Source organism: Megascapheus bottae, chromosome 3 (genome assembly GCF_031878675.1).
Source record: "Megascapheus bottae isolate mThoBot1 chromosome 3, mThoBot2.hap1, whole genome shotgun sequence".
Classification (NCBI taxonomy): domain Eukaryota; kingdom Metazoa; phylum Chordata; class Mammalia; order Rodentia; family Geomyidae; genus Megascapheus; species Megascapheus bottae.
The window spans coordinates 18,369,439-18,394,395 of NC_143511.1; the positions used below are offsets into that span (position 1 = coordinate 18,369,439).

General features: G+C 39.4%; 1 protein-coding gene across 1 annotated transcript in view; it reads left to right on the top strand.

Moving 5' to 3' along the window:
* Gnaq (G protein subunit alpha q) overlaps nt 1-24,957 on the top strand; it is a 265,905-nt gene that overhangs the window by 230,772 nt on the left and 10,176 nt on the right. The window lies entirely within an intron of this gene.

The window sequence follows — 24,957 nt, forward strand, 5'->3', positions numbered from 1 at the left end:
GGCAGATATGCTAACCACTGAGCGACATCTCCAGCTCTTCTCCCCCCAACCCTCCAAAAAAGAACTTACTGAAATGGAAAATTAACTTCATTAGGCTATCCACTCCTTTTGTAGGTCCCAATCCCCAGCTTGGCAAAGACTCCACATAGCCGCCATGTTGGAAATGAGCAGAGGGCATTCATTCACTCAGAGGTCATTCTTTACCTGTGCCTATCCCAACAGTTGCCACTAGTGTAACTCCATACTTGGGTTGTGGGCTGCAACAGCAGGAGCATAGGCACTGAGATGCAATGCTTCCTAGCATGTATCCAACATCGCCTCACAGCCCAGCAAGCTGGACCAGAGAAGACATTGTCAAGATAAATAAGCATGTTTCTTCAGAATCAAACTCATGAGAAACCAGATGTGCATTATATACTACTCAAAAATCACAAAGGGTGAAGGTACTGATTTTTTCCCCTAGATTTGTGCATGAGTATATGCATACTAGGGCTTGAGCTCAAAGCTAGTGCTCTGCCACTTTGCCACAGTTCTACTTCTAGCCTTTTACTAGTTAAATAGAGCTACAATTCTCATGGACTTTCATGTCCCAGCTGGCTTTGTACCATGATCCTCTGATCTTAGCCTCCTAAGGAGTTAGGATTACAGGTGTGAGCCATCAGTGGCCAGCTCTCTCATAGATTTTTTTTTTTTTTTTTTTTTTGGCCAGTCCTGGGCTTAGACTCAGGGCCTGAGCACTATCCTACTATCCTTGGGGTTTTTTTTCCTCAAGGTTAGAGCTCTACCACTTGAGCAACAGCACCACTTCTGGCTTTTTTCTATGTATGTGGTACCAAGGAATCGAACCTGGGTCTTCGTGCTTGCTAGGCAAGCACTCTTACCATTAGACCAAACTCCTGGCCCCTCATAGATTCTTTAAGATGTCTAAACACTTACCAAGAACAATTCACTGTCCCCTGTGTGTAATGATACACTACAGTTGTATAGGAAAAGAACAAGGAAATACTTTTTAAGTTATAAGAAAACAATAATTTTTCTTCCTTAAATCAAGTTTCATTTTGTACTTCACACTGACTTTGCTATTCTATCCTTTTTCCCCCTGGCACTGGTGTTTGAACTCAGGATTTTGTGATTGCATAGCTAGTGCTCTACTAACTTGAATTCTACCTTCAGTCCAGCTTTTTTTCTGATTATTTGGAGATGAGTCTCCAGAGTGTTCTGCCTGGGCTGGCTCCAAATTGTCATCTTTCTCCCATCTCAGCCTCCTGAATAGCTATGATTACAGATGTGAGTGGCCTGCCGTACCCAGCTTATTTACTTTTAGAGGTAGTATATTGTTCTGAAATATGAAGAGGCATTGACTACTCTCAGTACTTATCAGTGGAATTGTGAAGCATTGTTCTTTTGATTTTAAAGAGTAAATAATACTACATTGGATGGATGGATGGATAGATAGCACATTATATTTATCACTTCACCCATCACTGGGCCCTCAAGAGGCATCTACCTTTTGGCTGCCCTTATATAAGGAACCTAGGAATATAAATACCTGTGTTTGAGCCCTTACTTTGAGTTAGGTAGAATTACTAGCTCATTTGGCAATTCTATTACTCATTTTTTGAGGTGACTACATCTTTTTATACTACCAGCAATGTGTGAGGGTCCTAATTTCTCTGCATCTTGACAATAGGACTTTCTCTTACTTTTTTTTTAATAACAGCCATCCTGTGTGAAGTGGTATCACAGATTATGGTTTGGATTTGTATTTCTGTAATGGTTATTTTTTTCATGTGTTTATTGATCATTTGTATAACTTGAATAATGTCTATGCAAGTCTTTTTCGATTTTTATTAGTTTTTGTATGAATTCTCCATAATTTTCCATTATTATTTGTATGTAATGTGGTAGTATTTTTCCTACTTCCTAGACACCACTTTTAAGAAATTATTTTTGTAGTGTACAAAATAAGACACAGTCACTTAGAGTTAAAATGGATCCTCATGTGAAGTCAGAAAGCATGAGCAGTATGTCCTTTGGGTGTCCTTAACCTTTTGATTTGTTTTTCTAATAATTTATTCTTTTTGTGTTACCTTGGTAAATGGGGATTTTTCATTACGAGGCGGTTTTCAAGCCCTCCAAATGTCCACTAGATGGTACTCTAACTACAGTATGAAGTAATTTGCATAAAGCTGTAGGTAACTTTCCAGGTTGTCCCAGCAAAGACTTTTGGCTCACAAAGATGGTACTTATGTTAGGTTGGACAAGCTAACACATTGACTGAGTGTTTGCACTCAAGTTAGAATGCGTTCTAAAACATATCTGATGAGATTGAATGACTTGTCCAAGGTCATACCTGCTATGTACAGGTCTAGTATTACTCTAACTCCTCAAAGCACTTCTAACTGTTAGCAAGTAAGAAGTCTTCCCAGGCTACTACAGGCTTGACCACGATAAAGGAAAAGACAACTGTTAACATTTTGAAAGATCCTTGTATTACCAATTCGGAAATCAAAAATTCCACTGATTTACCAATTGAGCTTGGAAAATCATTTAACTTCATGGCATGGTACTTATGTCTTTAATTAAAGAATTGTATTAACCATAAACAGAAGAACCTCAAGTTTTATTATGTCATGTAAAAATTTAGTTCTTCAACTCTTCAGTCTGAAAGTTCTCTCATTAATCCTTATTTTCTTGTGTCAGGAAGTAGCTTTCCTTTTTTTTCTTTTATCATAGAATGGGTAGAAATTTCCATTACTTTTTTTTTTCAGTATTGGAATTTGAACTCAGGGTTTCACCCTTGCTAAGCAGGTGCTCTGCCATGTTAGCAATAGCCCTTGTTCTTTTTGCTCTGACTATTTTTTTCAGGTAGAGTCCCACACTTTTTGCCTGAGCCTCAAACCATGGATCCTCCCCATCTCTACCTACTGAGGAGTTGGTGTATCACACCTCACTCAGCATCCTGCTCCCTGCTTCCCTGCCCCTCCTTTATACTTTTTCTCATGGTCTGAGATAACATCTGTGCACCTTGCCATTCTTTAAAAACTTTTGGCAGCTGTCACTAGTTTGACATTAAACATTTCAATAATCCTTAGACTTCTGTGACAACAACTAATGAAATACAACTATTTTAGAAATACAACTATTTTAGAGTAATGAATTCCAGAAAGCACATACATAACACTTGGTGGAGTACTTGTACCGGAATCCCAGAGCATCTTGTCTTGCTAATCATTTACTGGCTCTTACATTCTGTTTCTCACCTATATTTCCCCTAAGCAAACTGCTTCTTCATTATGTTTCTCACTCTCTGTTTGTTGAACTTTCCGTCTTGTTGAGGTAACTGGGTAGTGCTCAGAGTAGCAGTTTTCATTTACTTTGTATTGAATATAAATGATACAGCTTCGCATTTAATCTGCCACAATACAGTAGTCCCTCTTCAAAGTTCTCTTCTTGAAATGTGTGATAGCAAAGTCACAAATGGCAGTGTCATCTCACAAAATGGGTGGGAGGGTGGGGATTCCAGAGACAATCTGGATGGTTTTACACATACACTAGTTCAGAGTAGTTTACGAAGACAAAATGCTGCTGTAGCCCTGCTCCCTGCCTATGTCCACCTCATCAGAATACACATTGCAGTCTCAGGTTTACTTCAGGGATTTCATCTTTTAAAAGTTTTCCAACAAGCCCCAGTGCCTCTGGTACTAGCCTTCCCTTTCTTTTACTCTTTCTGGTTATTGATTTTTTTTTAAAGGGGGGGAGGGGCCTGGTGTTTTTGTTTGGCCTTGGCACAAGTTATCTTAGGGCTAATGAGGTGATTTCCTGGGGCAAGTATTGAAGACTGTGAGGCATAAGTCAGTCTAGTTTCTGTACTATTGCAGAAATCTGCAATTGTTAATGAGGAAACAGTTTTTAAGAGAAGAGTTTTTAAATGTTTGGTATTTGAGTGAAGAACCATTGACAAAGGATTTTTTTTTAGAAAAAAAATTTAAAATGTCTTGAGAAGAGAGTGTTTAATAAGGAATATCACAAAAAGATTTGGGGCTTGTATTCATTTAACAACCAAAACTGAATGAAAATGAATAGTTTCTAGTGTTTAACTGAAGGGCAAAATAAATAGCTTATTAAAGTGCTGAAGAATATTAGAGAACTATAAAATTATAATTTTGTTATTAGGTTGTATTACAGCATCTGGTAAAAATCAATATTGGTAATAAAAATTTCTGATACTATTTGAAATGCAATGTTTACTGCTGATCTATGAAGGCTAGAATAACTTCACACACAACTCTACAGAATTCAGTCAAGTATACCCTTAGAGAGGCTATCCATATCCCAGTTGCTTCATATTCTAAGGACATTGTTGAGTCTACATATTTATTTTTGTCTTAGTGTTTATTTTAATTGACTACTCTTAAGCTTAACAAATAGGTTGATTTGTCCTTTAAATTAAACAAACAATAGTCTCTTGAAAACAATTTTTAACTATCTCGCAAAAACTCATATATACATGTCATTTCTGTTACTAGTTATATTTGTTTATGCATATTTGTAGGGGGAAAAAGTGAGATAGAAAACAACGGGAAGAAATCATAAACAAGATGATTGATTCAGAAAGTTATTCAAGTTTTTTTTAATGTATTAGCCAGATTCACATGTTTGATGTAGAGCAATCACAAGACTACTGCATGATGAAAAAAGTATAGACCATGCCTGAAATGTGTTTAAATTTATCTAAAATCACATATGCATAAAGGCATACTGTATTTACTGCAATTTTCAGAAATGGTACAGAAGTAGGAGGATAAAATGAAACTAGGGTAGAAAGAATTTCTAGTTTGTATATTTTTTTATATTGAGATTTTTTTCTGTGATACACTTTTTAACAGTAAAGCTAGCAGTTTAGCTTAGAGTTCAGTTACTACAAAAGCACATGTATCAGATATCTCATTTGGTGTCACCCAGTGACCATATTTTTTTTAATAATTTCTTAAATTACTCAACATAGGAGTCAAACATGGATTTTTGAAAAAACATCTAAACCTAAAGCCCCAGCCATCCTTCCAAATGTTCTAATTTGGTGATGCCAAATTAGGAAGCTGAGTCAGGAGAATCCAGACTGCTTAGTGAGTCCCTATCTCAAATACAAAACAAAACAAGCAGTGAAGCAATTGTAATGAGAACCCCCACACACACCCACACATACACACATAGCATTAAAGATGGCCCCACTAATAGGGAGCTTGTGTTGGTACTTGGAACTTGAACTTAGGTCCTCACGTGGGTCTGGCTTACTTACTTGACTGGTACTCTCCCCCTTGAGCCTGGCTTTCTTAAAGAAAAATTAATTGTATTTGTTTTTTATGTGATATCAAGGAATCAAACCGAGGGCCTCAAGCATGTTGGACAAACAATCACTAAATCATACCCCCAGCCCCAACCTGGCTTCTTACTGGTTATTTTGAAGATAGTCTCTTTTCTACCCTAGCTGACGTCAAACTATGATCTTCTAAACCTCAGCCACCTGAGTCATTAGGATTGCAGATGCTGACTTAGCTTAAATTTATATAGTATCTTAGAGTAAGTATTTAAGCAGCAAATACTATTGTTTCTATGACTAATATTTGTACCGGGTAAGAGGTTTTGTGCATGTGTGTGCCTGAAGAGGAACTACTTGAGTTTAGCAGATTTAGGAGGACAGTCTTTTGCTGATGGGCTCACACAGCTGTTGGAAGCCATCCAGTTACAGTAGTCGATGATACACTTTTTACAAAGTTGATACCCAAGATACAGTGGGAGTTCTGTGGTGGCAGTTGATGGCTGGGTAATGGTAATAGAAGTTTTATTGTATTTCCTATGCTGGTACAGATTGGAGACTTGAGCCAGTAACTGGATTCTAGACATGTGGGTATAAAAATCTCTTTCTAATCTGAAAGTATTTATGGTCTGGGTTAGGAGGAAGAGTGAGAAGAAATGCAAATGAGTTATTGGGTGTGAAGAGTAATCATGGAAATAGAAAGAAATTTTTAACTAGGTAGAAAATTGGTACTTATATACAGAGCTGGTTAAAGGCAAGTGCTAGGATAGCCAGGAGTGAGTGTAATGATTGTTGTACTCATAAGACCTTGAGGATAGTTCCTTTATCTTTTTTCTTTTTTAATTTTAGCTTTTTGTAGTGCTTGTGGGGATGGATTTTCATCTGTTAGAAGACAGTTATAACAACTTTCAGCTTGATTGTGCTCGAATAAGGGAAAGTCTTAACTTGACGGTTCCATTTCACTGGAATAATTTCATTAGAAGTCTTTGTCATCAACTCAACTTGATCCCTAAACTGAGCTCAATCCTTTCATGGAAAGCTTTGATGCTGGGTAAATGGTAGAAGCTTGGAGTAGAGATAAAAAGCCATTATCAGTGTAAACCAAAGCTATGAGCAGGGTTGAGAAGGCACAGTGAACAGAGACTGTAGGGAACAGCATGCTTAGAGGTAGGATCAGATAGGTCTTCTGGGCAGGAGGATAACAGTGAATCATACAATTTTGTAGAGCCAGGGAGGATTTTAGTTACCTTTCTCATTTCACAGATAAGGGAAGTCCAGTTCATACAGTGATGGGAAAACAAGGCCATTGGCCACCCACTCTTCCCAAGTAACTTTTTCCTTAGCAAATTTATTACTTAGGGGAAAGCTAAGCTGCTACAATAAACAATCCTGAAAGCACAGTGGCTTAAAGAACACAGAACTTTGTTTCTCTTTTCTGAAAGCATTACAGTTCAGCAAAGCAGCTCTGGCATTAGTGGCCAGTCAGGAATCTAGGCCCCCTGCCCAGACCACCCAGGCCGTTGCTCTCCCATTCCCTAGGCTATGGCTGTCAGTCAGCTCATCAACTCAGTTATCTGTCTACATTACTTCTAGCAGATTCTCATTAGATAGGCATTTCCCTGGCTACAGTCCTATTATGGAGGTTCCTGCTTTGTCCAGTTTCCTTTCCAGAGTTTCAGTTACTTGCCTTCCAGAAAGAAGTAGCTTGTAAGTTTTCTTCATCTTTGGTATATATGTACAGGTTGAGTATCCAAAAGTGCTTGAGAGCCAGAAGTGACAGGTTTCAGTGTTGGGGTGTTTGTGCACACACGCACCACACACACTGTGGTTTGTTTTTTTTAAAGGATTTTAAACATTAAATTCATTTATTGCATACACACAGCCCAAAGGGAATTTTATGCAATACTTTTAGTGTATCTAGATTGCAGTGTGTCATATGAGATCAGATATAAAATTTTCCAGTTGTAGCACTATGTTAATCCTCAAATTGGTTTTGATTTTAGAGCATTAGAGTTCAAATTTTCAGATTAGGAATCCCATCCTACTTGTGGAATTTGTACAAGCTGAGGTATGTTGAGAACTTGGAGTGTAACGTGCATGTGTGCACACATGTACACACCAGGTAAAAAAGGACTATTTAATGTCTCATACTAGGGCAAGGGGAAGAACACATTGAACGGATAGTTTCTGCCCTAGAGGCCAACCACATTTCTGGTCATGTTGCTGTCTGCAGTTCTGGTTTCAGTTATGCTATGTGTTTTCCACTCAGTTTTAATATGCACTTGCAATGTCTTCTAGACTTTTTTTTTTTTTTGGTTGTTCATGGGGCTTGAGCTCTGGGCCTAGGTGTTGTCCCTGAGCTCTTCAGCTAAAGGCTATTGCCCTAGTACCTTGAGCCACAGTCCTACTTCCCTTTTTCATGTGGTTAATTGGAGATAAGAGTCTCAAGTTCTTTGGTACCCAGGCTGGCTTTGAACAGTGATCCTCACATCTCAGCTTCCTGAGTAGCTAAGATTTCAGGTGTGGGCCACTGCACACTTATTTTGTGTGTATGCCATTCCTGGAGCTTGAACTCAGGGCTTGGGGACTGACCTTGGGCTTTCTCATGGTTAGTGCTCCACCACTTGAGCTGCATCACCACTTCTAATTTTTTCTTTGTGTGTGGTACCAAGAAATCAAACCCAGGTCTTCATGTATTCTAGGCAAGCACTCTACTACTAGGCCATGCTCCTGGCCCGCAAGGTCTTCCAATTTAACTTTGCAGGTTGTAAAGTTATCTTTCCTATTAAGGACTTATGTTGATTCCCAAATCCTGAGCAGATCATGTGGAGGAAAAAACATTATTTAGCTGGTCACCGCAACCCACTGCTCAGAACCACATAGTATCTGCCACTGAGTTCTTGTTAACATATCTCGGTGGGACGACTATGATTAGGACAGGACAGTGATGCAGCTCACAAATGCATTTGTGCTTCTATTGGGATCAAAAAAGAAAATAGTTAATGAGCACATTTCTACTCATCATCTAACCATCTGTACAGCACTTTTACAAAAAAAAAAAAGAATGAATGAATTAAAGAGGATTGCTATTGTGATTTAGAGACTCACAGGAGCTTCAGATGCTCTCATGAACAAGATACTGTACACATCCTTGAGAAGCTCCCAGCCCACATAAGTGGGCAGTTGCAGCATCATGTGACAGGGAAAGTATTTCTGTAGCAGTTAGTACAGTGCTGCAGGAATAGAAACAAAAGAACTCAGCCTTCTAAGTGTTGATGCCAACCATGGATAAGGTTTTGTGGCTCATGCCTATAAACCTAGCTAGTTGGGAAGCTGAGATTGGGAGGAGCCAAAGCCAGCCTGAACATCCATGCAAGACTCCTCAACTTATAGCTAGGCATGATACAAAAAAAAATTGAAATTTTAGTGGCTCACTTCTATCATCTGCCTAGGAAGTTGAAGTCTAGAGAGCTGTGGTTTCAGGCAGAAAATTTTTGAGACTTCAACTTAACTGAAGAAACTGGGTGTGATGTGGTGGCACACATCTGTCATGCCAACCTCTACTGGAAGTATAAGATGGTCCTATCTCAGAAATAACCAGTGCAAGCCAGGCGCAGTGGCTCATGCCTGTACTCCTAGCTACTCAAGAGGCTGAGATCTAAGAATCAAGATTCAAAGCCAGCCCGGGCAATAAAGAACCTGAGACTCTTATCTCCAGTTAATCAGTAGAAAACAGGAAGGGGAGCTGTACCTCAAGGGGTAGGGTGGTAGGCTTGAGCTGAAAAGCTCAGGGACAGTGCCCAGGTCCAGAGTACAAGCCCCATGACCCACAAAAAAATAAAAAAAAATAACCAGTGCAACAATAAAAGCTGGAGTTGTGGCTCAGCTGTAGAAGGCCTGCCTAGCAAGTCTGTTCATCAACGAATAAGCTGTACTACCCCATCCATCTGGAGGTCTCATTGCAAGGACCTGGAATGCCCTATCTTAGACTGCTTTGTGCTTCTCAGCTTTATTTCTCAATATTCCACTCATCAGATATCTTGAGGACTGAAGATACTTTGCTTTCAAGAAACATTTTCCCTTTGATTTCGGCTTACAGAATTAATCCTGACTAGTTAATTCTTAAAATCAAGACAAGAGAATGCTGAAAGAGTTTGCCTTTCCTGTTTCAAATTAGGAAATTATTGCTACAGAGTAATTGTAGCCAGTGTAATTTAGTATTATTAAGAATGTCACTGCTTCAGAAGTTCATCACACTGGTTGGTCAAGGAAGAGTATTCATTGCCTCTTTGGTTGTTATTATTGTTCAGGGATGCTTTCAGGAAGCATACTGAAAAATAATAATCACTATCATAGATCCACATTTCTAGAATTCATTGGGGAAAAAAAGACATTTTACCTGTATCTATGAATATCATTTACATGAACAGAAAAACACTCTCCCCTGATGGTGTCAGCGTTTCCTGAGAGTTCTCAGAACTCTGTTTAAATTTAGGTCCCTCTGATATCAGGCTTTTTGTTTTAACGGTATGAAAGCTTACTTGCTTTCTAGTTAAAAAGAATCTGTTAGTACTAGTTATCTACGGACGAAGCAATCATGACTATCTCATTAAGGAACTGTTTTATCTTAGACTGATAGAAATAAGAGCTGCTTTATCTTACAGCCATTTTGTATCTTCATAGGAACTATTCAAGCTGCGAGTGTGCAAAAATGCGTGTATTTGTATGTTTGTGCATTCATGTATGCATGTGGGTATAGTACAGCTTGATGATTTTAATGAAGAACAAATGTGCCTGAGCAATGGAATCAAAATTGAATATATATTCCCAGCTGTTTGTTTTTCTTAAATTTTTTAACTGCATCATTTTTTAGACTGTCCAAGGCAACCAAATCTTCATCTAAAAGAATGCTAATTTAGAAATAGCCCAAATTATTTAAAAAAACTCTTTTAATTTAAAAGACCAAATTCAGAGGCATAATAACAACTCTAGAAACCCAGTGTGTTTGCACAGATGCTTCAGAGTTGGCAAGTTTAATAGACATAGATGATGTATCGAAGCAAGGAAACCGAAACCCTTGAAGTCAAGATAAAGTTGAGTTCTACTCAGTACTTTGTGGGGATGGGAGCATGACTTGCTTTAAACGGGTATGCAGGTTGCAGTTGGATCTGTTGTAAACAGAGCAGATTGGATTGTGATGAGCCCAATATTCCCTGCCAGCTTCATTCCATAATGCTTGAGTGGGAGTGGAAAACTTTTGCCTGTTCAAATCAATCCTATAAAACTCTCAGCCTAGCAATTGCATTTTTCTAGCAAACATGTATCAAGTCACCCTGCCCAGGGCAAGGGATTGCAACACAGAAATGAGATGAGACAGTTTTTAGTTATTATAGAGACTTTTTCTACCAAGGCCCTAAGTGAAATACTGGAACTTGTCTGATCTTTTCTAATGTTCAGGCTTTACAGTTTTAATCATACTCTTTGGCTCCTGCCATTTTTGCTGCAGGACACTAATTACAGTTTGCCTAGAGACTTCTCTACACTATGTTTATTATCTGTGTGACAGTTCAGCTGCAAACAGAGTGCTTAACTCATACAGACAATAGACTCTTTTTTTTAATTTTTTATTGTTGGAGTAATGTATAGAGGGGTTACAGTTACATTCATCAAGTAATAGGTGCAATACTTCTCACACGTTGATACCCCTTCTCATGTTTTGTCCCTATTTCAAATAAACAAATAAATGTATATACAGTATACCAGGTAATAAAGTCAGATACAATATGAGATTAACCAAAGGTCAAAAAAAGAGAAGAGAAATAACATAGTACATTAAGAACAACAATCACACAAGATAAAGCTCTTGTTTCCATATCCTAGAGATCCTTTCATTTAGTCTCATCCTATATGACTTTATGTATCTAGGTTTTGAGTTACTGTAATCCTCTGCTAGGAGAGTCCTAGATGTGTACTGATTATTACAAATGAGGGAAACCATGGAGCCTGTGTTCCTTTGGGTCTGGATTACTTCACACAATATGATTTTTTTCCAAATCTTTCCATTTTTTTACAAATGGGGCAATATGACAATATATTTTTATTTTTATTTTTTTGACAACATACTTTTAAAAATCAAGTTTTCCTTTCCACCATGTGCATGCTAAGACTTAGAGGAAGTCATTTTGTCATCCAGTTCCACAAGAGGCATTTCCAAGCATGCTTTAATACATGAGGCTATCACACAGCCTACAGCCATCATTTCTCAAGACAGAGGCGGCACCTCACTGCAGATTGATGTTTACATTTCCCTTGGCAGGACCACAGTTCCTGAGTTCTTGTTAGAATGAGTGTAATGACTTCATGTCACTGACCTGTTTTTTGTTTCTTTCAGAGGTCTCTCTGTTCCTTGTCTCATTTCCTAGTTGTCCTGGCAACAGCCACGAAGTTGAAATTGCAGGAAGTAAAAGGTCTTCCTTGTTTATTACTAAGAAGGAAAAGCTGTTAAAAAAAGATTATAACTCCTGATATCAAGCATCCTCTTGAATGAGGTTAGCCCTTCTCTACCCCTCATCCCTAGCATGGCCTCCCACCTTCTCTTACAGTTTCCACCTATAGCTGCTAGAGACAGCTCATACCTGATATCCTAGTACTCAGGAGCCTGAGATCTAGAGGATCACAATTCAGAAGTACAGGAGACTGAAGATACTGCTTAAGTAGTAGAGTAACCACTGAGAAAGCAAGATGAGCAAAAGCTTGGAATCCTGAGATCAGATTGCAATTCCAGGGGGAGGGGAGAACATATGTGTATGCACACACATATACATATATACACACACATGCATAAGCACACAGTTATTCTGATCTTTACTGAGTTTTCTGAAACATACATGGCCGTCTTAAAAGGAGGCATATATGTTGCTAACATGGAGATTATCATATCTGCTTATTCATTTTATTGGTTACAGGCCAGGCACATATGGGGTTAGTTTTGACACAGGATTACTTGAGACCTGTGTCTTCAATTAGGGAAGACATTTTTATATATATGTATTAGGTTTTTGTTTGTCCTTCCTTCCCTCTTTCCTTCCTTTTTGTACATTGGGAGTTTGAACTCAGGGTTTTGAACTTAGGAGGCAGATAATTTACCACTTGGATCGTGTTCCCAATCCATTTTCACTTTATCTGTTTTTTTTTTTCATAGGATCATGTATTAAGCCTCTAGATACCTGCCTTTTGAATAGCTTAGAGTATAGATATGGCTACTATGCCTGGCCAACAGTTTTTCCAGATCAAGATTATTTCTAGGTCATAAAAATATTTGCCTATTGCTATTACTTACTTGCAGTTCAGGAAGCAAGGGCCCTGTCAATGCTAAGGAAGCACTCTACCACTAGTTTGTATATTTGTTTTTGAGAAAGGGTCTTGCTAACTTTCCTTGGGCTTGTCCTTGAACTCATTGCCCTCCTGTCTCTGTGTCTCAAGTAGCTGGGGTTACAAGTATGTTTCACAGCACCTAGTTTTAGTTTGTTGGATTTTGGGGGAGGAGGGGGACAGTCTTAGGAGTTGAACTCAGGGCCTAAGACACTATCCTTGAGCTTTCTCAAGGATGGCAGCTGTACTGCAGCACCACTTCTGGCTTTTTCTGTGTATGTGGTACTGAAGCACTCTACCGTTAGGCCACATTCCTGGCTGCTGTTGTTTTGTTTTTTTGTGTGTTTTGTTTTGGGGGGGGTTGTTGTTTTTTTAGATAGAATGTCAACTATACAGCCCAGACTGGCCTTAAATTCTCAGTCCTCCTGTTTCAGCCCCTTGCATGCTGGTATTATAGGTGTGAGTACTGTAGTTGGCATCAAACCATTTTAGTGAGTTTTGTAAAGCCTGTCTTACTGCAGATGACTGGAGTAGACTGTGGAGGATAGAACTGAAATTGAGCAGAGTTTGTAGCATTCTGAGGACAAGTACTGCTTTATGAAACTGTTTCATCTCTTTGTCTGTATATGTGTTTCTATGGGTGATAGCCTCATTGCTGTAAAAATTCTCTTACAATGATCAGTTGTTTGAATAACAATGTTTTAGGAAAATGCCCATTTTCTTTTCTCCCAGCTGTATGGAGCAAGTGAAATTAAACCAAGAAGCTGTTGACTTGACAGACCATTCCCCAGCCTAGTGTCACTGACTAGTGGTGGTGGTTTGTGGTGGTATTTATGTAAATGCAGTCAGCCCTCTGTGTCTACATACAAACAGCTCTTCTAGATGAAAAATATTTCAGCAATTTCAGGTTTTGCTTTTGTTTACCAGTATTGGGGACTGAAATCAGGTCCTTTCATTTGCTAGGCAAGCACTCTACTACTTGAGCCACACTCTTAAACCTCTGATGGAAAATTCTGGAAGATTATTTAAAAGCCTCTGTACTGAACGTACAGACTTTCCCTTTCATACAGCAACATACAATTATATAACATTTATATTGTATTAGATAGGATATTTAATCTAGAGCTGATTTAAAGTAGTGGTCTTACTTAGATGCAAAGTACTACATTATTTTATGTAAGATTTGCTTGCTGCAGATATTGGTATCCATGGTATCTCCTGTAACCACTCTCCCTTGAACACAGAGAGATGACAGTAAATGTAATGTTTCCAAGTCTCATCAGAAACATGCAGACACTCCTGGGAAACCTAAACAATGAGAAGACATGGCTGAGATGGATCTACTTAAGCTCTGTGTGTCTTCTTCAAATATTACGTGATACAAGGAGCTTACTAAAATGTTACAATGTTTCACCCTCACTTTTTGAGTCTTGGCATTATTCACTGCCTCCATGCACTCAAGCCTTCTCCTCCTGTTCAAGCTTCCTCCCCCATAAGGATCTGGTACTAGTGGCTTGCTCCAGCAAGGGTCCATGCAGATATCAATGTGTCCAGTGTCAGAGTGCCATCTTACTGATCTGCTTAAGCCAGTCTTAAACCACTTTCTTCTTACTAATCTCTTTTCCTTAATAAAATATTTAGAAGCAAAGCAGGGGTACAAGGCTCTGGTTTTCCATGTGTTATATATCAGCTCTGTACCATAAGTCATTCCTAACAAGGAGCTATCTTCTGCTTAGTTGTAGTGCCTTTTGAGTTTTTAAATGTTAATGTGAGTGGAAAGGACAGTTTGGAAGGTTCCTGACTGTTGAATGAAACTTCCTAACTTTAAAACACACACATACCAATGGGGATAAAAACATGAGAGGAATATAATGTGTGGGAAGTAATGTACCTACTTCCTGACGAATGTAACTGTGACCCCTCTATACATTACCCCAACAATAAAAAATAAAATTAAAAAATGGAAAGCACACACACACACACACACACACACACACACACACCATCGAAATAGGTTGTTTAATAAGCATGACATGGCTGGTCTTCTTTTCTGACTGATTAACAGCTAATTAAAGGAGACATGACTCACAAGCCAATGTTCACGGTTTGTAGCACAGATTCGTCTTCAGGTTAAAGTGTTTCTGCCTCATTCTGCATAGTTTTGACATCTGTAATGGTTATTTCCAAATGGCCTATTTAAATAACAGAACTAGTACCCGGCACTGGTGTCCCAAGATTTTAATCCTAGCTACTTGGAAGGCTGAGATATGAGAATCTCTGTTTGGAACCAGTGTGGACAGACATATCCAAGCAACTCTTGTCTCCAAATAATACAGCAACAAACAGAAGTAGAGGCAAGGCCCAATTGGCAGATCCCCAGTCATGAGTGAAAATGCCAAAGAGGACCTGAGTTTAAGCATCTAAATTGAGGAAGAGGAAGGGGAACTAGTTCTCACCCCCATACTAGAAATCATCTCACTTTCTAACATCTGTACTTGTAACTTCCAAATTTTCTCATCAAATTTATATTGCCTGTACACTTATTTCACCCTAGAAATATACTCCTTTATTTTCATTTTATTTTTTAATATCGAGGTAATGTGTAGAGGGGTTATAGATACATTCGCCTGATAGTGGGTGCATTACTTCTCACACATTAATACTTCTTCTTATGTTTTGGGTCCCATTTCCCTCCCTTCATCCCCACCCAATCATTGTGTTTCCCCCCCTTCCTTTTTCTATTTCAAATAAACATATATACAATATACCAGGTAACAAAGCCACAAACAGCAACTCTTGTTTTCATATCCTAGAGACCCTATATGACCTTATGTATCTAGGTTTTGAGTTATTGTAATCCTCTGCTAAGCAAGTCCTAGATGTGTACTAATTATTACAAATGGGGGAAACCATTGAGCCTATGTTCCTTTGGGTCTCGCTTACTTCACTTAATATACTCTAGAAATATACTCTTTCATGGCTGAGAACTGTGTGGCTCCTCATGGAATCTTCATAGTATAGCACCTGATAATGGCCAAAGGTTGTGCACCACTTTCTCTGGTGGTGAAGAATGAATTCAGGGTGTTGTACATGCTGAGCAAGTGCCCTGTCACTGAGCCTCACCCCAGCCTTTTGCTGACTTTTTCCTTTATTACTTCCCATGCAGATCTTATTGGTGTTTACTCATGAGCTCTCTCCAGATCTTCCCCCAAGTCTTTCTAGATCTCTCGTTTTCTTCTGATGCCTGAGCAAACTCACGCCCCTTAACTCTTGCCAAATCTCCTCCATTGCTAGAAGGAACTGTATATTCTATTAGTTCTACTTAAAGGGACTTAGTTGTGTTGCATTGAAGTCTGTTCTCCACTGACCATTAGCTTCTGAAAGATATTTTGAACTGACTCTTAATATGCAGAGCACAATATTCTGACCTAGTAGGATAGTGATACTGTTTTGTATTTTTTGTCTGACTACTCACTTTACTAACAAAATGATATTGCGGGTGTTGTTTTTTAGCTCTAGATGTTAAAAAGCTGTATTTTTCTCCCCTCAGGATAGAGTAAAGAGGAGGGGGAAACTTTTCCCTGGAACAATTACTTCACTTTGAGACCTAACACTTGACACTTCTCAGTAAGCTTTTCATGGGTGCAGTTAGTGCTCAAAGCACATCATCTGTCATAAGTTCTTACCTTCTTACTGATTTCTATTATGTGAACATTATAACGAATGCCAAGGTTTAAAAGAAAAAGTAAGAAGGAAATAAACCATTGTTTCCCAAAGCTTGTTAATGCCAAGCGTAATTGGCCACTTGATAGTTTTCAGAGAGGTGTCTTTTAAGTTAGTCCAAATATATTTGGGTGAACTTGTTGAACCTAATCATGATTTTCATATCATAATTTTATCACTTTGTCTGCTTCCTGTGGGCTTTCAATAAGAGTTGAAGAGACTGATTTTGCTTAAACTCAGAGCTTCGTGCTCTTGCTCGGTAGCTGGCATTCTCCCTCTCAAACCACACCTCCAACTCGCAGAGACAGATGTTTTCAGCAGTCAGGGCAGTGCACATAGCATCTGAAGGTTCCAGGCTATAAGATGTCCTGTCAACATAAGAGCCCTTACCATAAGCCAGAGATAAAGGAAATCACTGGAACCTAAAGGTAAACACAGCACAGAATTTTAGCCAAGTGTTTACCACAGAATTCCATAAACCTACCATGTAGTAAAGTGCGAAAGCTGAGAGGATTGAAATTACCATGTTTGCTCTCCAGCACTTTTTTGTCCAATCATCGGGAGAGATAGAAAGGGTGGAGGGAGTAAAGACAATGTAGATCTGCACAGAGACCATAGAAACCATTACTTGTCTCTCATTAACTAAAAATATTTGTAAAGGTCTATTTTAGAGCAAAAACAAAGGAGCATGAAAAGTCTGACTTCAGCTTTAAATGAGGACTATTTCATAATGGTTCTGTTGGCTTGAAATGCCAGATGTATGGTATTAAAACATCTGCAAGGCATTTTTACATGTGTCAGATATTCAAATAAATTGCTCAAGCAGTAAACACAGCATATGAATTAAAACATTGACTTTCTTTTTTTTAATTTAATGACTTTTTTTTGCCAGTCCTGAGGCTTGAACTCAGGGCCTGAGCACTGTCCTTGGGCTTTTTCCTCAAGGCTAGCACTCTGCTACTTGAGCCACAGCACTATTTCTAGCTTTTTTTTTTTTATGTATGTGGCACCAAGGAATCGAACCTGGGTCTTCCTGCATGCTAGGCAAGCACTCTACCACTAGGCCAAACTCCTGGTCCCTTCAATGACTTTTTACTGTAAACTTTTTTTCATATATTTTTATTGTAATTAATAGAAGGGTTGCATTATATTCACTAGATAGAAGGTGCATTACTTCACATACATTGATACCCTTTCTCATGAATTGGTCCCCATTTCCTTCCCCCACCACCGCCCCTCATCTTGTTTTCCTCCTTTCCCTATCTGACTTCAAATAACCAAATACGCATATATACAATGTATCAGACATTAACTTTCTTATGTGTTATCCTGTAAGCTGTGGAAACAAAGTAGAAGCTTCTTGCTTTTTCCTTAAAAATAAGTGTGTATATGTGTATGTGTGTTCGTATACATATATGAGTGTGTATATATATATGTATATATATATATATGGCTCATGACAATAATTTTAGCTCTTTAAGGGGCTGAGATAAATAGGATCATAGTTTAAGGACAATGCAGACAGAAAAATTCACCAAGACACCTTCTCAAGCCCATAAGTTGGGTGTATCACAGTTACATGATTTTTTTTTTTTGACAGACCTGGACCCGAGCTCAGGACCTGAGCATTGTCTTTGTGCTTTCTCAAGGCTAGAGCTCTACCATTTGAGCCATAGCACCTCTTCCAGCTTTTCTATGTATGTGGTACCAAGGAATGGAACTCCAGTCTTCGTGCATGCTAAGTAACCACACTATCACTGTGCCAAACTCCTGGCACCCTAAGAATTTTTTTTAATGAGAGATTTAAGGTATAGTTAAGAACCTTACTTTACCCATTTTTCCATGTGTGTGCTTGCTCATCTACAGAAGTTTCCCTAAACATGAGTTGTTAGTAAATATATCCAAACTCTTCAAACACACACACACACACACACACATGCATGCACGCTTATATATCTATTGACTATCTCTGTTAGCCTTGCTTTTTATCACCCTCCTCACCTAGCAAATGAGAATTGGAATTTATGTGTAGATTCAGTGCTGTTATACACACACCAGCCCACAGACAAGATCCAGCCCTTCACCCATATCCATAAAGCTCCAATTGTTTTTCATATTTGTAAATGTTGGGGGACAAAAAGAGACTATATCTTAACATAAGACAGTTATGAGATTGACATTATTAAAAATATCCATACAGCTAAGTATATATCAGAGTATAAAAAATATCTGAAACTAAGTCTTAAAGGGGGGGTAAAAAAACAATTACCTTACAAATTTCTATTATTTAGAAATACACCCTTAGAAAAATACTATGTGTTACGCTCATTTAGAAGGATACATCTTTGGGGCCGGGAGTTTGGCCTAGTGGTAAAGTGCTTGCCTAGCATGCATGAAGACCCGGGTTCGATTCCTCGGTACCACATACATAGAAAAAAGCCAGAAATGGTGCTGGGGCTCAAGTGGTAGAACTCTAACCTTGAGAAAGTCCAAGGACAGTGCTCAGGCCCTGAGCTCAAGCCCACGACTGGCAAAAAAAAAAAAAGAAGGATACATCTTTAAGCTATTTTATGTCCTCTATAAGAAAAACCTTTTAACCCAACAAGTTGTACCTCCTTTCTTTTGAATTTTCATATCATAATTTGATCATTTTATCTTCTTCTTGTGGGCTTTCAAATGCCAAACTTACTTTGATACCCTATCTTATTTTTCCATTTCTACCTCCTCTCTGTTTCTTCTTAATAGAAATCCTATCCATTCGTCTGCAGAAAGAAGAAGTGAAACTGCCGTGAATGAAAAGGCCTTTGGTGTGGGCATGATTGTGGGCAGGCCAGGCCCAAGGTCCCACAAATGTCACTGGTCCTAAACCTCAGAGCTCATCTCTGAACTGAAGGCAAACTAACCACATGCCTTGGAACCACAGTGGTCCTTTTAAGCAGCATTGATAGAATATAAACCCAAACTTATGTATGGGTGCCAACACTGAAAGAAAGTAAAAAGTAATTTTTAAAACGCTAGAGGTTTGTATAGGCAACTTAACCACGGGAAATTTTTCTCTATGAAAAGACATAGTTGTACAAAATAAATAGGCTTCGTTGTATTTTCATACATCTATATAATGTTCTTCAATCATAATCAACCCTCATGACCCTTTCTTATCCCTGCCGCTGTTCTCCTGAGCCATGATCATTTTCCTCTTTCCTGTTCTTATTCTAAAATTATTTTACATGACTGTGTATTCTGTAACAGAAAGCCATCTTGTTGCATTTCATTTCAAACATTTTTAATGTGGACATGAGTACACATATGCCTGGAGTGGAGTCCATTAAACTTTATTCTCACTTTTCTTCCTCTCTTTTTTTCCTACATCCCACCATGGGTTACACAATGTCATTCTACAAGTGCCTCGCCTGTGACCGTCTCTGCCTAGAAATCTTAGATGCAGAGGCAGTAGGCAAATCCATTCTGTTTCTCTGCTTCTCTAAACATCCTGGGCAGGTAGTAAATGTTGACACATATGCAGAAAGAACAGTATGAAAATCTTGCGGAGTTGTCTTCGAGCTTAATGAACATGCTGAATTTCATCTCCATTGTGCATGCAACCATTTGCAAAGACTAAGAAAATTACTGAGGAAATGATATGTGTCTGCTTGAGTTTAGTGTCCATATCATTTCTCTTCCTGTTAGATTTGCATAGCAGAAGTGGGATGGCAAAGAGACTGTCTTTAATTGCTTCTCATTATAGCTACTCCATTTACCTCTTGTGTCTGTGGCTTTTTTGGTTTACCCTAGATTATGTTTTAAGCATTTTTCGAGATGTTGAAGCTATTCCCCTGAAAAATTATATGAAATTGACAGAGACCTGGATGGTTTCTAGTGTCTCATCAGTCGTGTGGAGATTCAACATTATATGTAGTTTCAGATAATGGAAAGATTTCACTGGCTTTATTGGTTGGCCAGTGATTTGAGGTTAGCAAATGCCTCACCAGGGGAGTCTTGCATGCTAATTTTGCCACCAGTGTCTGTGGCATCTGAAAACTATTCTGCTCAGGTCATATATGGCATTGTCTCACTACATAGACTGTCTCTTTCTGTCCTCACTACCCTGGAAGGGAAACTGAAACTCAACCACCTGCCCTCAGTCACAAAACAGTCACATTGCAGAAGGATGTTTCTAGCCCACAAGCCTGATCCTTCACCAGCTACTCTATCCATGGGCACTCTGTCCTTGCCAGATCACCTGCAGCACATTTTCAAAGAGCAGATTCCTCTGAGCCCTGTGTGGCCCTAGCCTCCCGAGCTCTCCTTTCCCCCACACAGAGTTTGGTATGGAGTAAATACTTTGAAATCGAGCATGAACATCAGATAGGAAATGTAACAGTGCAACCTGGCTAGGGATAGAAAGTCAACATAGCAAGCTTTTTCTTTAAAAAAAAAAAAAAAGTCAAGGGAGGAAAGAAATAGACAAAAGACTGGGCTTGCAAATGATTTTCATAAAGCCTTGGTGTTCGTCGTTGCTTGAATTGTTGCATTGGATTGTCCAGTAGACATAAGTAAATGAAGTACATACTTGAGAGAATGTGTTTCTAGTTCCTTGTTAGGAATTTGAATTTTTTAAACTATTCGATGTTTGTTGAGAAGGATAATAAATTTCAATAACAATTTCACAATGTCATGGGTGATTACATAAAGTAATAAATAAATTAGTTCATCCCAGTCTTATTAATGATCTTTAATAAACTAATTTAAAACATGTTTTTAGTGTGTTATCTCTGAGAACATTGTTTTGGGTGTGGCTATTAAAAATGAAATATGGTGCTTAAATTCCTGAAGCATAAAAGCTTTGTATGCCAGTGATCTACTTTTCTGGTCAAGTTTCTACACAGAAATGTTGCTGAGAAAAATGAAACCTGGCCAGGTGCTGGTGGCTCCCATCTGTAATCCTACTAGACAGAATGCTGAGGTGTGAGGATCACAGTTCAAAGCCATCCCAAGCAAGAAAGCTTATGAGATTCTTATCTCTTATTTCCAGTAAAGTACAAAAAAAGCTGGGCATGGAGCTATTCCTCAAGTGGTAGAGTACTAACCTTGAGAGGAGAGAGTGTGCACATGAAAGAGAGCACTCTGGACCGGGAGTTTGGCCTAGTGGTTAAAGTGCTTGCCTAGCATGCATGAATACCCGGGTTCGATTCCTCGGTACCACATACATACAAAAAAGCCGGAAGTGGTGCTGAGGCTCAAGTGGTAGACCTCTAGCCTTGAGAAAGTCCAAGGACAGTGCTCAGGCCCTGAGCTCAAGCCCAGGACTGGCAAAAAAAAAAAGAAAGAGAGCACTCTGAGGCAGCACCCAGACTCCTGAGTTCAAATTTCGAAACCCAGCACAGAGAGAGAAACAGAGACAGTCAAAAAGAGAGCTGATAAAGAAGCCCTGTGTGTGATCCAGTTAATAGGCATTATCGTGTATGTGGCTGGCAGATGTCCTATGGTGTAACTGAAGATCTGAGATTTAACAGTGCTATAAATCAGCATATACCTGTTTTCCTCTCCTACTCGGCACACCCATAGACTCAGTCTTTTACTCATTCATGTCATACACTGCCCTCCTTCTGTAACAGAAAGCTTGGGGAGCCTAGAATCAACAGGCACCCCCGATGGTTTCTGGCATCCATTAGTGAGGTGGTAGCTCACTCAGATCCTGTGCCTCTTAGGTACTACGTACACCTCTGCATCCAGAGAGCTACATTCAGGTTTCTCTGAATTTCATTCATTCCCTCTGCCTGTGACCAGTCTCCATTTGGGGCACCTAACAGATGACTATCAGGCCCCCAGTGATGAGGTGATTCCTCAGTGTCTGGTTCTACATTTAAGGTCTTACTCTGGTTCATAGGGGAATGTGATTTGATGTGGTATTTCAGGATCGTAATGGGAGCAAGAAATATCAAGAGAGGCAGGCAGACTGGTGGCTATATCCGGTAAAAGAATTAAGGATTTCAGTCTCTATTCTTTGTTTCTTTAAAAAAAAAAAAGTGAGCTTTGTGAAAAGATCATATGCTTATTAGGAAAGTAATAAGACTTTGCAAAGGGTCTTGAAACGGATGTTCAGATCTGTTTCAGTGTTTAATGCTGGCTTTTGACAAACAGAAGTACTAGCTTGGCAGAAAAACACAAGGAAATGACTATGAGCAAAATTGAGCTCCATAGCAGAAGAGTTGTAAATCTACAGACGTAAAATACAGTTTTGGTAGGGTCTTTGATATATATATAGAGAGAGTTTCTTTAAAGTTTTTAAATTATCATTTATGCCGTTGTACAAAGATGCCATTTAACAAAGCAGCGTATGAATACAGTGTATCTTGACCCTTCAACTCACTCCTTCCCTTTTCTCAGTTCTGTTGTATGTACAATAAATTCTTGACTACAATCTCCCCACGTCCTCACTTCATTCATCTACCCCTCTCCCTGTGAGCCCTCACCCCCTCTTGCCTGTACCCATTTCTTGTGCTGATTTTGTTGGGTTTTGACCAAGTCTTTCTAAAAGATGATACTATTTGAGCTCTCCAGAGTCTTTTTATTGCAGAACTTTGGAGCAGACTATAACAAGAGGAGTCATAGGCTCTGCCAACTGGATCTGGCCTTTTCTGTAATCAAAAAGGAGTTTGCCTCTAAGTCATTTGAACATTTATTTATCCAGTTGTTTTACTGGATGCACAGGGCCTCTGGAAGGACTCCTTACAATCCCTGCTTCCAGACAGGAATTTATACTCTTGGAGGCTGGGCAGTTTCTTTATGTAACTGAGCATGTGTGTGCCACCCCTGCTCCATTATCACAGTGAAAATAAATATTTAAGACACAAGTTCAGAAACCTTGTGATCGCTTCACAGGATTATGGTTTTAAATTTTCTCATTGTCTCTTACTCATCTGACAAGATTCATCTCAAACCCATCTTTCTTGTTAAACCTTCTCTGACCTATTCCCTATGACCCCAGCTTCTTCTGTGTATGATGCTGTAGGCCCACTCTGGACCAGAGTTACACATTGTCGTGACTAGCTTACTCAGTTCTGCAGGTTGCCGATGCTCACTGGGGCCAGGCTGTGCCAAGCTGTGAATGTCAGGCTCGAATCTGAAGCTTTATCCAGGCGTGGGTTAGCGTGAGATCACATTACGAAGCAGTACTTTTTGGAGATTAGAATACTTGAGAAGTAGTTTGACTGAATCTTTTGCTTTTTACTAAAGAATTCTATGGAAAATTGGTTTGGGATATGAGAAGTCAGAGGTATTAAGAGCCCTTCCTTAGTGCTTTCTGATGAGGAGGAAGAGTAAGGCCGTTCATAGTCACACCCTCCTACTGTCACTTATACATAGGGAGCAGGTAGCCTAGCCCTTCCCTAAAGCACAGGAACACTGTTAGTGTTACCTCTGCACTGGTTCCCATCCAAAGCAGAAGTGACTTACCTGGCAGAGTGGACTGACATTTTTGGAGCCACATGGGCTCAAAACAGTGATTACAGTGGGATCAGATTCGTGTGGTGGTGAGCAGGTGGCTCCTGATCCCTTTTGGCTCCTTTGAAGGAGTAGAGACCGGCCAGAGCTTCTCTTGCAGGTCCCTCCCAAACCCTTCTGTACCCCAATCGAACTTTCTGATCTGTATCAGTGCCCCCCTTCACTGGGTTCAGGAGGAATGGTAGATTACTGACAGGAAGTCCAAAGCCTCCTTCAGCCCCTGCATAGGTCAGGTCATCCTCATGGAAGCTAAAAGCTTCTGAGGTTAGTCCTCTTGTAACTTCTTCAAGTAGGGAAGGGTGTTCTGAGTTTCTAGCAAAGGTGCGGGCATTGACGGGCTCTTGGTAAGATGCTTTACCACAATGAGCACCAGGAAAGGGAAGCTCCCTTTGATGTGAGCCTGAGTCACAGCCCTGCCCTGAGCCCTGCAGGGCACTCAGCATTGTGGCTTAAACCACAGAGCCACCCCTTAGCAGCAGAGTCGGGCTGCTTCAGGCAGGCTGTTGCTGGGCCAAAGGAAGAAGATTGTAGTCTTAACAGTCCTTCCATACACGTGGCTCTGAAGTTCTCAGGGAGGAAGGGGACTTTACTTATGACCCACAGTCAGGGTTGATTTAGAGAGACTGTAAAAGGAGATGAAGAAGCCGTGAGACTGGCATTATCTAACTCAGGAATACCCTCCATTAACATCTTCACTTAACACAGAGAAGCTGGTTAATTTCCTTAAGAATCCCTTGAACATTCTGTTAACAGGGTGCACTTGAAATACAGCCCTAGGTAGGAAGACTTCCATACAAATGCTGGAGGGTAGAAGGACTAAACTATCTCCAGGAAGTCACCATATGTTTCTCCAAAGTTATATCTGAAACTTATAAGAAGCATGGAACTCATGTGCACTGATAAGAAGCATAGGGTGATCTTTTCCCATGTGCTTGTTCATCAGTGGACACACACATGTATGTATTCTTGTAGTGATTGGGCAAAGAATTAAGACTTTGTTTTGGATGTTTAAAATACAGATAATTATGAGAGTCCAAATTAAT